This window comes from Numida meleagris, chromosome 4 (genome assembly GCF_002078875.1).
Source record: "Numida meleagris isolate 19003 breed g44 Domestic line chromosome 4, NumMel1.0, whole genome shotgun sequence".
NCBI classification, from domain to species: Eukaryota; Metazoa; Chordata; class Aves; order Galliformes; family Numididae; genus Numida; species Numida meleagris.
Window position 1 is genome coordinate 73,512,695 of NC_034412.1, and position 14,984 is coordinate 73,527,678.

Genomic DNA, 14,984 nt, shown 5'->3' on the forward strand with positions numbered 1-14,984 from the left:
GAAAGGAAGAAGATTCTTTAGATTCCTCACTTGCGTATCCACTGTATCCATTTTATTCCTTTCAACAAGATTTTGAAGAGTAAGAGTGGGATTGCCAAATTAACTATTGTACTTTTAAATGTTTCAATTTAAGGAATACAATACATAAATGTATATAACAGGACCAGTTTACACATATTTTCGATCTTTATCTTCATAATGTTATTTTTAGTCAAACGCTTACTGCAAGCTGATCTAAAGTTTTGGTTACAGAAGATTACCATTTTCACTAAGCTAGAAAGATGCCTAGGAATCTGTCATGTCAGATCAGACATGAATTAGACCCTCTAATTCATCTATTTCTTCCAATTCTTTCCATTTTTTTTCAGGTCTTCTCCTTCACTGTTTAAACAAAATTGGAAAGTATATGCAAAGCTATCTATTTATTGAGCTGTACTGCTTCAACTAGGTGAAAATGTGAAACCCTTGTAATACCTACGCAAAAGGTCTACAAAGTGAATTAAAGATTATGCTCCCTGAATGAAAGTGAATCACAGGCATCTGCTCAAATTTATGCTTTAAATATGAACAAAGTATTTAATAACAAAATATTATAAAACTTATGGTACCTGGAAGGAGTTCTTCATGTCCTGAAGAAAAACCATTCTATGCATACTGTAGAGCAGAACTGTCTCCTATTTTCTCACTTTTTTTCTGGTTTTATCTTAAAGCAAAGCAACATACAAGCAAAATCAAAGGTAAATGAGACAAACAAACAAAAAAACCCCACTCCTATCCAATTTCTTGCTAGTTAATTCATATTACTACATCTTCTACAGAAATTAAAGCCTTTTTGCAGAGCATCTCTCTGCAGGAGAGAAGTAATGGGCACGTGTTTCTTGCAGGACTGCAGAGATCCCTGATATTTTGCACTTAAATATGAACTGCAGACATTTTCTACTTTGACCCACATTGAATAAGTTGAATTCATTGAAGGGAGTGAAGTAGTTATATTTCACAGTCAGAAGGTCATGTAAGTATACTAGCATACTCTTAATTTTGAAAAAAAAAATCTATATTATGGACTGTTTATATTTTATTTACCCCAATCTTTGATTTTGCCAGTTATTTATTTGTAAGGATCTGTATATTTCTTTTCTCTAGTGATTGATAAGATGTTCACATGGTGGGAAACTGAAGGCTTATGATATTCAAAGTTTATTTGTAAAACTTTTGGTAATACCCCTCCTATCATACCTTACACAGGACTTTCCAAGAAAAATTTGAAAGGAAGGGTCAAAGACCGAAGACCTGGTAAGGACTACAAGTTTGCTACTGAGCCATGCTTACAGAAACAAAAATGTTTCTTGCTATGTAAGTCTATGAAAAATGTCAGGGTAGACATTTATTTTCTTATCTAAATGAATGGAGAAAGAAATGTTCTAAAATAATCAGTGACACTTTCAGAGAGTTTACTGAATAATTTTCAGTACACATGGAAAGTTTATTATGAGTCTTCTGCAAATGTCTGCTTACTACTGCATCAGATTTTGTAAAGGAGAAAAAAACTGAAAAAAGTTACAGAACTATTGCAAAAGTGCATCTTCACCTACTAGTTTGAGCCATTTGGTTTACTCATGGCTACATAAGAGGATTGGGCTAAGAGCGACATATCTTTGCCCAACGTGTCCAGATAGAACCCTCTGGAAAAAAATAAAAGAAAAACACCCAAGTTCAAACTAAGCTAAATATACAATTTTCTGAAGTTTATGAGATTTGATCTAGCTCATGTAAGCATGCTAAGCCTACTTAAAAGACAGACTGTGAGCACCAGTCCTTTCTCCTGTAAGAAAAGAACATACCATTTCTAATAAAGAGTGGGACGGGAGAAGAAACAGCATAATGTCATCATAACATTTCCTCAGAAATAGCTTGGATAAGGGAAGAATGAGCAGAGGTAGAAGCAGTTTGGAAGGAGTATTTGGATTGCATTCAGTTGTTTCTGGGTCGTTAATTTTCATTAGTAACAAGCTTAAAACCATTTTGCGTTTCATTTGCAAACACCACTTTACTCTGTGTTTCTTTCTTTTTACTTTTTCCTCTTCACCCAATAATTTTTTTAGCTTGTTGGAGCTTAGAATCAATTTTTACTACAATGAAACTTTTGCAAATTTATTAAAACCCTCAAAACCATAAAACAAAGAGACTGAGTGAAAGCTAAACAGTTCAGAACTGGAATTAGGCTACAGGGGCAAGCCTGCCACAGATGTTGCTAGGATTTTACAAAAGAAAAATTGCAAACTTTTTCACTGGTCTTTATCCTCATATTTCACAATTTAAGGACAGATGAAAATTACTATGAGTCCCAAACCTGTATGAACAATAAATAATTGAGTTATGAAAGGAAAAAAAGAGCAGAAAGTCAGCTGAGGTTCTATCGATGAGAAACTAAATTCCAGTTGTCCTCTTGATTTATAGCAGTAGTTTACTTGGGCTACTTTATTTCGAGTAATTAAATGAAATCGGATTTCCTCTTTATTACCTTTCCTCACTACAAAACAAAACAAAGCAACAACAATAAAAGCAAACAACAAACAAACAAAACCAAAAATCTTCTGTAAGAGAAGGGAAGCAAGCAGCCAAAATAGTACATCTGTCTTTGGAAAACTTTGCAAGGGGAGGAACCTGTAGGAACATTAAGATCATGTTCTCTCTTTTTTAATGGGCATCAAGACAGAACAGAATTGGTAAAGAGCCTTTCTCCCTGCAGTCAGGCCTTTGGTTTTAGTGTCATACTTTATTTATTTTTGTCTTTGAGAACTAAAAAAATATATCCTCTCCAAAAGGAGTTCTCAGTGTCAGGGCTCTCAGATTTATTCCGCTGAGGTCAAAAAAAGGCAAAATATATTTCCTTTGTCATAACCACATACAAAATGAACTGTTAATAAATGAAGTCCTGGGTAATGTGGTGCAACTTAGGAAAGGCCTACCTAATGTAGTATTTGGGAATGATGCCCCTAGGAAAAGAGAACATATGTAGCTTTGTTTAATCTAGTGACTGTTTTTTCATATGTATATGACAAGTGACAAGTATACCACAAAGTCTGTACTTTACTACCTTTTACCTAGCTGTGATTTTCTATTATTATTATTAACTGAAAAAAAACTAAATACAAGGATCCAGTGAGAGGACGTTTATGGAAATAAATCTTGTATGGGAAGCAAGAAGACAAACATTAAAGGTCTGTGAGATCTAAAGCAATGAGAACAGTCAAACAGGGAGGAAAGGTGACTTCTACAGTTAGAATCTATGTTGTATTCCAAATTTGGAAAATCCTTGCTGTTTACAAGCACTGCCTTTGCCTATACTAATTCTTGTTTAATGTGAAAGTGTGATTAGACCATTATTAAAAATGGACATGATTGTTTAATTTCGCATTCCTCATAAAGTTAACTGAATGGTAATTAAACTTCCACATAAATTCATAGCAAGAACGGAGTATTTCAGACCTCAAAAACTGTTTCAGAAAAGTAGGAATAGCCAATATCAGAATTCTATTAAAAATACCACAATCTTAACTACATAAAAACCTCTCCACTCTAAATGATAGTTACTAATTTATTTCAAATGTGATTTAAATTTGTCCATTTAAAGTATAATGATGCTCTTCAAAATGGTAGACATGGACACATAGATATATAAGGGAATGTTCACACTGACCAGTCTCTTCAGTCAAGGCAGGTTCTTATCCATGCATCATTTAAACAATAGCCTCTAGAAAGGAAGCTTTGATTACCTCTTGTAAAAATCTAAGCTGTCCTAACAGCGTATACTGAGTTGCTTAGGAGTCTTATTAGGAATTCTTAGAGTACTACAGCATTCTCAAGCACTCCAAGCACTGCCTTCCCATTAATCAAACTACACCTAATTAGAGATTTTCTCAAGCCATTCTCACATGTCCATGTTGCTGCTATAGCTCTCTGTTAGCACAGATCCCATTATTCACTACAGCCACCACTGTCAGTCTAACAACATCATGAACACTGTGCATATGCATATATTAGGTCTCCAGAATTTTGACATAGAGAATAAATGGCACTCACAAATTCCATTAAAAGTTTCACATACTAATCCAGAATCTTATGGCTTATGCTGAGATTTATTTCTTAGGGTAATCACAAACTGTCCCCTCCAAGAACACATACTCAGTCACTGAAGATTGATAACCTATTCTAAAATCACATCCAAGTAACTTAATACATGTATCCTGCTGAGTTCACTGTGCTTGTCTTTATGCATAAAGTTATTCAAGTGTGTGCTTTCCTAAATCTGTCTTTAATGGAGCAGCTCTTTATGTCTAAACAGAGAGATCTTCAGCTTGGTGTGATTTTTTCCCCTTCTGGGCTGATGGATTTTCAGGGCAGCCATGAGTGTTTATCAGTCTTTGCCAAAAAGTTTCTAAAATAATAATATCAATGAACATGCGAAACCACTGCACACGAAAGTGAATCCATCGTCACTGTACGCGTTAGAATTCTTGAGAAAAAATCAAACTGGCTGCAGCTGCTGACAACTCTTGAATATTCATGTTGTTCAGTGGGTGGTATGGAGCCTGGCAATACAAACAATGAATCTGTCACAAACAAAATGAAATAAATAAAAGCTAATTCCTGCACATATTTCTCTGCTGTGCATCTTTGAGTTCAGATAAAAGAGAATAATGCAGTACTTAAAATTTAATCAAAAACATAAACCACAATGAAACACTGGGAAACTTAATTATGTGACTGAATTATATATGAATTTATATGTACCTTGCTTTTATTTGATGGACAGCTGAAAAAAAATTGTTAGTTCATAAACACATTTTATATAGAGTTCTGGTAGTCTAAAAGGATAGCAATAACTGAACAGGAGTGGGATGTTTGGCTCTGCAGGAAGTACACTATCTGGAAACACTGCAAAGTCTGAGTTACTCCCTGGAGCTGGAACTTTGTTTTTATAGCACAAGAGAATCCCAATTCATGGACGTTATGAGGCACTACCATAGGTACTCACAAAATCACAGTAACACTTAAAAGAAAAATTACAAAGTCCTCACAATTCTGTCTAAGGTGGATCTGTATTATATGACAGCAAAGTACAAACCATCCTCCTCTCAAGAATCTTTGTTACAGGAACAAAACCAGAAAGAAGCAATGTCTTTGCAAAAAGGACCTCATGTTTTGGTTGTGTCAGTCTAAACTGGTTGGCACTGTAACTCTTTGTCCTGGACATTTTACTGAGAAGTATTTAACTACAAATGGTTACATTCTTCCTGTTTTCTCAGATCATCTAATTCAAAATAATTAGCTTTTCTCCACAAGTTGCTAAATTACTTCTCAGGTCACTGAATTAACTTTCTTTCAGAACTTGCAAAAAACCAGACAATTAACTCAGTTACTTGCACAAGAACCACTGGGACCCATCCAGTTAATCCAACATAAATATCTGTAGAAAAATGCCATTCACTTCTTCATTAATACACCTCTGCTCATGTCTGATGGCCCTAATTAGCTCTGGGGGCACATGAGCCAACTTAGTGTCCAGAGCCCAGCTATCGTGGACTGTTCACACCCCCCTTGGGAGCTGCACTATTCCCTCGGTGAGGGTGTCTACCAGCAAGATGACCTCAGCAGGCATGGGAGCATCTGTGGGCATGAAAAGTTGTCAGCTGTGGGTGTCTTTTGGGAAAGGCTGACTTGTGAGGTATTCCTACAATAACTGGCTGGACATACAGTCAATATTCAGAGTCCAGAATCTACATTTGTAGGTGGATGGCCCTCAGGTAACATTGGAGGATCAACAGAACTAAATCACTGCTAAAAATGAGGTCATCTAAAAATCAGCAGTGCACACCTCTGTGTGCACATCAGGACAGAAAATCTATGTGTTGATGGGATGACACAGAAATTTCCCTTCTCTGTGACAACTTGTTTGCAATTTTTAGGGTGCATTAATTAATGAAATGACCTAATTAGAAACAACTTTCATGTAAAAATCTCCTTGTAAAACTTGAACTATCTATGGATTGACCATGAAGTCATTAGGAACACAGAATAACCCTTGGCAATAACTCGGCATGCACAGCCACGATCTATCTATATATCTTCCTAGTGAACCTAACAAGAGGAAGAGTCTTTGTCTTTCTCTTTAAATAATATTATCTCTTTCCCTTTTACTTAATCCTTGCAGTAAGATTTACCTACAAATATTTGCACTGTTTTTCATGAACTCATTATTCAGCTTGTTACCAAACTGGCCATGTTTATTTTTATCTGAATAATTTAGTACATAAGCTGGCATTTTACAAGTCAAGCATTCATTAAAATGATATTTGCTTGAATAGTTTGGACTTCTTATTACTGAGACAGTAATTAAAGAAAGTAGGGTAACTGCTTAAAAGAAGACAGGGAAATCTTTTTTTAACAACAACAACAAAAGAAACACAAATCCCTGGCCCTTTATGATCCAGTTCTTTTATTTTCTGCATGCAAAATAACAGCTGGAGTACTGAAGTGAAATCAGGCCTTACTATGGTCAGAGGTAAAACTTCTGTTAATTCCTATGAAGAGAAAATTCATCACAGTAGACAGAAAATGTGAAAAAGAGGTTCTGTGGACAATGAATGCTTTGAATATTATCCAAAAAGGAATTTCAACTTCCTGTCAATACAGACATTGGTTACACCCTCAGAGATGACACTGAACTTTATTTGAACAAGTTAGTGAGAATTAAAATGCCCTTTCTTGGTTCACATCAGTCATTTGGCTTTATTATTCATAATGTTACACTATCCAGAAACCAAACAAAAGATTTCTTTATTCAATTAAAAAAAACAAAAGAAAACAAAGCAATAAATAAACAAAAACAAACCAAAATTTTACAGTACAACTTTTTAATTGATCCTAAATATCCTCACCAATTTTTCACCCAAAACTGAAGAAAATAAAATAGCCTGTAAATACTTTCTGTAGTAGTTTCTGTTTCTTTACCTCTCCACCTCTGAAGTTACTGTTTCCCCCACAGAACCTATTTGCAGAAGATATTATCAAAAGTCTGAAAATAATTCAGATCCACATTATCAGAAACATAATGCACAAGTTAGTCACTCCCTCTGTGTGCAAGTGATTCCTTGACCTTAGGCATGCTGATCATGCAAGCCATCCATGGGCTGGTAGCTTAAATATCTATCATAATCACATCCAGCATCACCTTGCTGCTTTCCCAGCTGCCTCCCCACCACTTACAAAGGGTCAGCCTGGCAATTCTCTACACTATGCATTTGCAGAACATACAAAACTGATTGCGATTCTAATGCAATTTCTTAGGTTTTTGATTTTGCTAGGAACAAAAGTCATTTGATGTAGGAGAGTGTTTTGTTTTGTTGAGTGTATTTTCTCCACATAAGAAACATTTTTCATCATCTGTCTCTTGCATAATATGTACATTAGTTTCCTGCAAATTAAACAGAATGTTAATAAGGAAGAACCTACATTTCTGTAAGTGCCAAGATACACTGTGGTCAAATAATGATGGGAAAAATGAAAGAGCATTATGATGTCAACAGATGGAAAGAAAAATGCCTGCTATCTTAAATCACTGGACACTGGGCATTAGTTTCAGACCTGATCCTCACAGTTTTGCGACTGCAGAGTATTGTCTGGGGTAGAGCTAATTTTCTTCATAGAAAGATTTGCAACCAAAACAGAGCTGGTAATGCATCTATACTCACAACACTATGTAGTATGTATTACATTCAGGTTGATATTTGAAATTAATTTGTCATGATAGAAACAAAGAACAACAATACCTGCTATATATCTATCTTCTACATATCAGGTAATGGCTTCCATATGAGACATAGCTTGCAGTTTTCCTCCACGCTTCAGTCAGAATAACTGAATTTTGTTTTATGTCTTTAACCTCAGTCAGTGGTATTTTTACACATAGGACGAAATATTGAGTACTTTAAAATTCCCTTAAGTATTAGAATATCTCCAAGGTAGATAATTTGCATGTTACCTGAAAATCTCAGATCTAAGCAATCTTCTGATTTTTTTTCCCTCTTCTCTTCGAACAGAATATTTATAGGCAGTACTAAACATTCTTATTCTTAACAAGCAGTGAAAGAGAATGCATTGCTATAAAATTGCACACCAGCTCCGAAGACATGGGAGGTGTGTTGATTTACACCAGTTACATAGCAAATTCATGTAATTTAGAGATAGTGGCATTTCAAAGTCAGAAGAGATGATCTGGCAAAATAGGGAATTAAACTCTGGTGGAAGTTCGTGCCTACCTCTGGTTTTAATTGGTAATAAGTACATTAAAAATCATGCACTGTGTAACAGATTTTAGATCAGCATTTTGAAAGATTTAGCTCATATAAATTAAGAAGTAAATTCAGACTCTCTCCTAGGGCAGAACCTTCCTAGTTGCTTCCTACAAATCTTTATGCATGTTCAGTGCATTTTAGAAAACAGATTTCAATGTCTTCTGCTCTAGATTACATTTTAATGTGAAATCACATGCCTCCTAATGTCAAGTATCAGTATAAGAAGACTCAGATCCTGGGCCACATTAAGGCTGCATTCAGAAAAGAAGAGATGGGGAAGTAAAAGGAAATTTAGGGAGAGTTTATTCAAAGCTTCGTATGCAAACAGACACGTACACTAGTGCTGGAGCTGGAAATGACCACCAGATTATTAGTTCGCTCTCCACCTTCAGAAAGAAAGAAATCCTCTGGGTTTAAATGTTCCATGGTCATACTTCCTCTACAACTATTTGGCCAAATCTGTGTTAAAAGTGAGCTACTACAGTGGCTCCATTCCACATTCAAATTTCAACTTACCAAAAATGTCAAATCTGGCAGCACAAAGCTAAATCTGGCCACTCAAAGCAGCTATATTACACTCAAGATTTAAACTCTGTAGTTATTCGAGAGTCACATAAATAATGCATATATGCAAAATTCTGAAACTGATTTAATACTGTCCTCCATACTGAAATTTTAGCTGTAATGAGCATTATAGCATTTCAGTGTACATGGATGCTCAGTGTTTCAATTAATCATTGCCTTAAAAAAAAAAAAAAGTCACATTTCAATATGTATATCATTATCTCCACTTAGGATTTACCTCAGGCTTCCCTTTCACTTCTCTGGGCAGAGATAAGACCACTGTGAAGTTGCAATACACACTAATTTTGCCATAAAATTAACATTTAGCTTTCAGATCAGACTTGAATGAATTTCCTTTCATTTGAAAGATGAATTCTTCTCACACATATCCTCATAAACTATAGTAATGTCAAAAAAATAAAAAATAAAAATTGAAAAGATTATTTATGCTGGCAGAAATCTTGATCTTGCTCTGCATTGTTTTATCTGTAGCTAGCATTCTCACTTTGTGAAAATGAGGTATAAAAAAACTCTACTCATGTTTACAGATGATGACTTTGTAGGACACACTGAAAGCAGCTTAATTTTTAGGTGAACATTTTGGGGACTTGTCGCTACTGCCATCTGCTAAAGTCCTTACTTCCTTGCTCTGGGATTAGAGTGAGTTCGGGGGATATTTTGCTTGAACATGAAGTCAGCAACCTGGGCCACATCAGCAAGTGTATATTTGTCTCTATTCTGCCTTATAATTTTTTTGTCGATTTACATATGTCAAGGAGACAAACACAAATACTTTTATGACTAGAACAAGTCTCACAAGAGAGACAAAACAATTCATTTTCTCTTTATTCCCTGCCTATTCTTTACTCCAACCTTAAACTTTACTTTAGCAGCATTTATCAAGAAGCTGAAACAGACCATTGTCTAATTTACCATGCTTTGTTTTGCTAATTATTATTTTACAGGAACTAATATTCAAAAACAAGTTGCCATAGAATTGTATCAAGAGAATATCTCTGAATGTCAGCTTTCTTTGGCTAATGTTGGGGGAACAATTGTGTATTCTATAGATGACCTTAGATCTAATTAATACTTAAATGTTAAATAGCCATTCATTTTAAATGATAGTTAGATACTTCCCTGTTTTAGAAGAGTATCCAAAATGCCATATTACCAAAAACTCTACATGTAGTGCTCCTCTACTAGTAATAAATACAGAATTTTCCTATCATCATTCCCTATTAATAAGAATACATTTTCTTGTAAGCACTCCCAGTAAATTTAAAGTATGGCAATAGAGAAATTTGACACCTACATAAAATACAGTGGTAACTTTGAGGGTGCTAAAATAGCTGAAGGTTGTTGGTGTCTCAAGTCCAAGCTGGCTTACTGCAAACATCTTATAGAAGTATGAAGTCTTGGAGGGCTATTTTCAATGAATTTGATTTAATAAAGGCTGGGTGGTTAATATCAAATATCAAAATGTTGTGCTTTTATCTTCAAAATTAATGCAGTCTTAATTACAGCAGTATGAGATAGAGCTGGGATAGAGTTGTGTCAGTATTAATGTTCTCATAGAAAAAACAATGCTCTTGTTAGATCAGGATGGACTACGTAAGGCGTGACAAAATAAAATTCACTGCTGAAAGACTTACAGGAGTGTACCACAATTTAAATTCAACTACTGAGGCAAGATGCAATATTAAAATAAAGCCTGAATGTTATTGCTGCCCTCTCAAGAGTTACATGCCAGCTGTGGAAGGTCTGCATCTTCCAGCAGTATCTGGCTGCTTTGCAAGGTCCTTAAGCAGCAGTGCTGGCACTGTGAAAGGGGGAATTGGGAATGTCACATGGCTAAACTGCTGATGGCTCTGCTGCCTCACTGACCTGGATGTCATAGTCATTTTATTCACTTATGTTTGTGCAATTGTATTTGTCTCTGAAAAGGTTTCCAGATAAAATTAGAATGGTGATGTTAAATGTTCTCATCTCAGATCACTGTTTTACTTATCTGTTGTCCATTCTACATACTCTTCACAAATTTTTGCCTTTGTATCAATCAACACTTAATGTCAGTATTTATGCCTTTGCCACTTGTATTTGCACATGGCACAACTCCTCTTTCACTTTCTTTAATGTCTTTCCACTCTCTTTCCTGTAGTTCAGCTTCAGTACATAAATAAAGAGTTTGTCAGAAAAATTATATATATATTTTTTCTAATCTACATCCTGAGTAAATTCTCTTGTGATCTCAGGTCAGTTTGGGGCCCACTTCATTCAAATGTTAATATTTATGGCCCACATAATTCAAATATTAATATTTGAATATATTTATCTAATTTCCTTTAAACTAGGCGTGGTTATTGTATTGAAGAGTGCAAGAAATTTCCATATATGAGCATATGTTTAATAAACTCAGATGAAGGCATCCGTTCAGCCACTCATTCAGATATTCTTTTTTCAGTCACATGCTATCCTTTTACTAAATGGACTCTGGGAGATCCCCAAGGTTGTGCCCCTTAAATGCCAAGACTCTTATAAGAACTCAGACATAACACCTCAGAGAGACCTACACACTATTCAGTTACTTCACCACTAGTGAAGATCAAATATTAGTTCATCCTTGAGCATGATGTTCCCGAGGTGCCTACACTATTAGTTTAAGTTCAAATACCTCTGTCTCTATGGTAGAGACTCATTTAGGACTGACGTTAACAGCATACACTGTACTCCTAACAACAGTTAGAATACCTTCCCTTGACTCTTAAATTGTAAAGATCCATTCTGCTCTCCCATACAGGTATGCAGGCAAAAAAAAAAAAAAAAAGGAAAGTCAGAAAAGGAAGGGAGGTCTGCTCCCCAGCTTCCAGATCAGAGGGAAATTTTAGAAGAGAGTCAGCCACTGACAGTAAACCAAGGAGGGTTCCCTTCTCTCCCCAGTGCTTTACACCATATTGTAAAAAATCAAACGTTAAGACAAAGAACAACACAAAAAGAGAAAAAAGAGAAAGATGACATCCAAAATTAACACAGTGCATTTTATCCATGGAAACACACAGTCTTGCTCCTCTTTTTTGGTATATTCCTTGTAAAGCCAAATTAAGTGACATCCCCTCTCTTTACTTCAGAATCAGTTACGTTAACAACCAGCTCCTCAGAGGCCTTTGTGATGTAAGGCCGAGATTTTCAAAACTGCCTAAAGGATTAGCTAATAGAGATTAAGCAAATAAATCCCCTTTGAAAATGCTATCCTTACACTTTGCCCTCTAAGAGTTTACAAATCCCAAGAATTTAACATTTGAGATTCAGAAAACCCTGCAGATCTGTGGGCAAAGTTTGAAACTTTTATCCCTTATAAAGGCATTATTTCCCTAAATTAATCCGCTCTGCTTTGTCTTTTTTTCTACAAAGCACTGATTTTTGCATACTTGATGAAAGCAGTTTTCACCAACTTAGAAGATGGTCCGGCATACTAACAAGTTACCAGGGCCATTCAGCATGTTATTCTCACAGAAAAGTTCCTCAGTAGTGGAAGGGAACAAATCACTTCATCAGTGTAGTCCATCGCTGCTCTCAATACTTTTCCTACATTTTGACTTGCTTTGGAGCAAAATGTTTCAATATAAGCAGCTTATCCCAGGAGTGTTTTTATAAGCAGGAAGCAATATGCAGGTACAAAAAACTCACTAGTAAACAAATGTCAGAAAACATTTTGCTGAAGTATTAAAGACATATTGCCTTAAATCTTAAAATTAGAATAAGGTCTAAAATCCAGACCGTATTCACAAATATCATTCTGATACTCAATAGGTTTGCTTATATACAGTAAAAATGTATTGGTTAGAGGAAGTAAAGTTAAGAAATGTCAAGAAGTGATGAACACAGCACTGCAGTATTTGTCCTGCTGGTATCACAGAGCATTTAAATTTAATATCTTGGAAGCAAATGGTGGTAGAGATAAGAATGGGCAAGATCACATGTAATAGTTCATTCCAATTTGGAACACATCCACTCCAGGGTTGTTTCAGTAAAAGGTGTAAATGAGTGGAAGGTGTGAAGTAATGAAGCTTAATACCTGGAATATTCTTGTTTCATTTATTGCAGCAGTTGGAGAGTCCTATGACCAGGGCAGTTGCACATTGCTAAAAAGTATCCTACTTACAGGAATCTGACCGCAGCATTTTAACTAAACCACTCACAGCTGCCAAGATTCTGTATTCCCCATAGCTGTTTTTCTGGCTTCATATAACTGGGGATGCCTGATCTGCAGAAGCAATGAAGATTTGTAATTCAAGTTAAAAGATAATGAGATCGCACTCTAGAGAATTCTAGGGCTAGAAATCACAAACTTATCTGGGAAACTATTCTCTTGAAAGGGATACACAAAGGACTGCTCTTTTCTGACATCTGTGTGACTAAAATCCTCTTCTGTGAGGAACAATTTGGGATCACAGTGAACATGCATTCATTACAATCCCTAATGTTAGTGATGGGAGCTCTTGAAACACCTAAGAGGATGCAGGATTTATACACTATGCAGCAAAACAGGCAAGTGGCATGCATTTAATGAGGATAAAAAATGGAATGGTTGTTCTATCAGAGAAGACGATATATTTTTTAAAGGAATGAAAAGGAATTCTTCTGGAAAATATTTTATAAGTGATATCATTATAGCTAAGAGATACCCATAGAGGAACAGAAGCCAGTTAGGTTTATGAGGATAACATCAACTCAGATATTTTCTTTCTATTGACTTCCAGATTATTTAAGATCCTTTATAATTGTATCAATATTCCATATGATTATGTATTTCATTTAAATATTTATCCTTTCTCCTGTAAATTTGATAAATGATACAGAAGATTTTTTCAAAATGCCTGAGGTGTGGACAGATTCTGGCTTATTTCTAAGAGTTGCATTTTCCTGTATTGCATGTTTCATACATTTATAATTTGAAATAACCTGAAGGTCCTCCAAAGATGTAAAAGCAGTCTCCTCAGTTAGACCCAGGATACCAGCCCACATCGAAGGCTATTTTTTATTCTTAGCTTAACATATAGGTTAGCCCTAAAGCTTTAAACTGTAATTGCAAAATTATTTCAGGCTTCTGGTTTTATTGAGGATTTCTTAAAAGAATATTGTTCTAATAAACTGAGCACAGTCAGCTGTAAAATTTCAGACAAAACGAATCATATTTTGGCTTTAGGGGCATACTGAATTACTGGGATAATACACCATATACCATACTGAAAGGGGGAAAAAAAGCCAAAATGTGTGGCTTAAACAAATGCAAGATCACTAAAATTTTTACAAAAAAACTTTTTCTTCATTCAGAATTTTGTTATTTTCCTACAAGAGGCTAGGCCGACATAGCATGAGTTTATTTGTTAGCTGACTAAATAAAGTCTGCATCTAAATTAATGAAAGAATCACCTGGCTAGCATATCTATCCTATTTCTCTGCTTCTGATCATTGATAACATGCAGCGAGACAGTTCACAGAAATAAGCCTTCTTGCACATTATCACCACCCCAGGCACTATGAAGGATGAATTAGAAGTGTACACATTTTTAAAAAGCAGAGAATTATAAAAAGTGCACACCTCAGTCCTAGCTGAATTGAAGTGACCTTCTGCCTACACATACTCATGTACACATACCTATGGATCTCAGTGTGTATGTGATGTATCTGCAGAGGCAAACAGGCCTAAAAAATGTTCCTCAAAATAATCAAAATGGTTAGCTTTTGCGTAGATTGAAACAGGCATCTCACAATAAAAACCAGAAAATCTTTGCATCTTGCATATTTCAATGATTCTTTTGACTTTAATGTTACTTGGAGGACTTCCTTCCTTCCAGCATTTTACACATACAATGTCATTCATGATTTCTTAAAGACTAAATAGACAAAGCAAGCAGAGGACATATAACTGGAAGATCCTTTCCCATTAAACATAGCAGATCAATGGCCAGTTTAAGGAATGGAATTTCATTCTCTTACCTCCTTTACCACAGTTTCTTTGCCCCATATATTCTTACTGTGTTGCCTAATCACAGCTGAACT